The sequence below is a fragment of the Oratosquilla oratoria genome, chromosome 9 (assembly GCF_046742065.1).
Source record: "Oratosquilla oratoria isolate Oo_2021 chromosome 9, ASM4674206v1, whole genome shotgun sequence".
NCBI lineage: Eukaryota > Metazoa > Arthropoda > Malacostraca > Stomatopoda > Squillidae > Oratosquilla > Oratosquilla oratoria.
The window spans coordinates 7,383,495-7,385,994 of NC_134785.1; the positions used below are offsets into that span (position 1 = coordinate 7,383,495).

General features: G+C 45.4%; 1 protein-coding gene across 8 annotated transcripts in view; it reads right to left on the reverse strand.

Annotated features, from left to right (window-relative positions):
- Window positions 1-2,500, reverse strand: part of LOC143028161 (cytotoxic granule associated RNA binding protein TIA1) — a 1,322,924-nt gene that overhangs the window by 65,917 nt on the left and 1,254,507 nt on the right. The gene's annotated exons all lie outside the window — the stretch shown is intronic.

Genomic DNA, 2,500 nt, shown 5'->3' on the forward strand with positions numbered 1-2,500 from the left:
CTGTCTCTCTGTCTGCCTGCCTGCCTGTCTGTCTGCCTGCCTGCCTGTCTGTCTGTCCGTCTGTCTGTCTATCTGTCTGTCTGTCTGTCTCTACCTGTCTGTCTGTCCGTCTATATGCCTGCCTGTTTCTTTGTCTGTCTTTATGCATCTGTGTCTTTATATGCTTTGTGTCTGTGTGTGCATCTGTCTGTTCATGTCTATGTCTGTTACTATGCCCGCTCAGTCTAGTGGGCGGGCATGTGTGTGTGTGTGTGTGTGTGTGTGTGTGTGTGTGTGTGTGTGTGTGTGTGTGTGTGTGTGTGTGTGTGTGTGTGTGTGTGTGTGTGTGTGTGTGTGTGTGTGTGTGTGTGTGTGTGTGTGTGTGTGTGTGTGTGTGTGTGTGTGTGTGTGTGTGTATACATGTACGTTTATGCATAGACGTGTGTATGTACGTGCGTTTTAGCATGATTATACATGTGTACATGGGAGTGTGAACAAAGGACACCTGTGTGTACATATGTGTGTCACCCAGCAAGAAACAGAAGACTCGGGCCTGGCCTCCGTTGTTCATCTCCCCTATGTCATCGCAACCTTCGCCGGCCCGTTGCACCTTCTGCACCTGAATCCAATCTGACAACAAAACTATCTTAACCCTTTCACCATGGAAAGTTATTCATAGACTTTATTTTGGCCGATACCGAGCGAGTTTCTTCAGAAGACGGATAAATCCCATAGTCAAAGTATTCACGGTTATTTTACATAGTCAGTACGTTTTAATATCCATGTTGTTATCACTGATGACCAATCGTTTGTTATGTCAGTCAGAATTTCCCCAGATACCTACTTATTTCTTATGACACTTCATACCCACAGGACATTCACTTGCTCCCCTTGCTCTATAATTATGATTTACCTCTACCTATAACCCCTCCATTCCCTGCCATATGTGACACTAAGTACTTAAAGATCTTCACTTCTTCCACTAAAACTTACCTCCGACTCGGTGCTACCCTCTTCCTTTATATATTTCCTAACCTTATTTTTACCCAAATTCACTTTCAGCTCTCTAGCATACACTCCTAAACTCCGCCATAAGATATCTCAGAATCCTTGACGGTGTCATCCGCAAACAAGAAAGAGAAGACGAAGATATAAGAGAAAGAGGAGAAAAAGGAAGACAAGGATAAGGGGGGAAGAAGAAGGAAAGAATGAGAATGAGAAGAAGAAGAATGAGAAGAAAAAGAAGGAAAAAAGGAAAGGGGGAAAAGGAGAAGAAGGAAAAGGGTAAGAAGTTGAAGAAGGAGAAAAAAAGAAGAAGGATATGGGGAAGAAAGGAAAGAAGGAGAAGAAGAAGAAGGAGGAGAAGAAGAAGAAGGAGGAATAAAAAAAGAAGAAGGAAAGGAAAGAGAAGGAGTAGTAGGAGATAGAGAAGAATGGAAAGAAAGAAAAGGAGGAAGAGGAGAAGAAGAAGAAGAAGAAGAAGAAGAAGAAGAAGAAGAAGAAGAAGAAGAAGAAGAAGAAGAAGAAGAAGAAGAAGAAGAAGAAGAAGAAGAAGAAGAAAAAAAAAGCTTAAAAAAAGGAATTTGGAAAAGGAAGGAGTATGTATATAGGCGAAGTAGAGAGAACAGTTAAGAACGTGGAAGAAAATGTAAAGCATTGAATAGAAACAAAACACCTAGGAGGGGGGGGAGGGTATGACAGAAGAGAGGGGGTTGAGGTGAGTGAGAGGTGGAGGCCGAAGGAGCGGAGGTGGATTGTGTGTGGAGGTGTGTGTGTGTGGAGGGGGGCTGTTACGGCGAGATCGGGCAGTGAGAGTTGGTTGGGGAAACAAACAAAAACACAACACTGCGTGTGTCTCTTCATGCCAGGCTCCTCCTCCTCCTCCTCCTCCTCCTCCTCATTCTCCTATTACTACTACATCACCACCACCACCGCCACATTCACCACCTCCACTTTTACCCTTCTACCTCTAACTCCTGGAATGCTTGAAATGTGTCTACCTGTCTACCTTTCCCTCTACGCTTTTTTCATGCTTTGTACAGTCGCCCCTGTGCCTCTGTGCTCCCCTAGGGGTTCGTGTACATGCCCCGAAGACCTCCTTCAGTTGAAAACACACAAGAATTACGAGGTTGAAACTGAAACCAACAAGGACATGCGGCACCCCATAAGTATCCACTCCCTCGTGACAATGTCCTTAGTGGTCGAGACCCGTGGCCCTCTGACACTGGACTGGTGTCCTCTTAAAATGATCACTGTTCACCAAAAACCGCGTCTACGAAGTCAACGCTTTCGTATCATCGGCGTCAGCCGAGACTATTTCCCGTCACCATCCGTCGCCTTTCTGTCCATCGGCGCCGTTGCCAGCGACTATCGCTTTCCAATTTGTCCTTTTGTTTTCACCTCCGTGTGGTTGACTCTCAGTTTTCGCGTCGGACACGGCCTGGCCCGACCACTTTTATTCTCAAATAAATCCTTTTTCTCCCCTGTAAATCATTCACCCGGATCCACTCGGAACACGTGT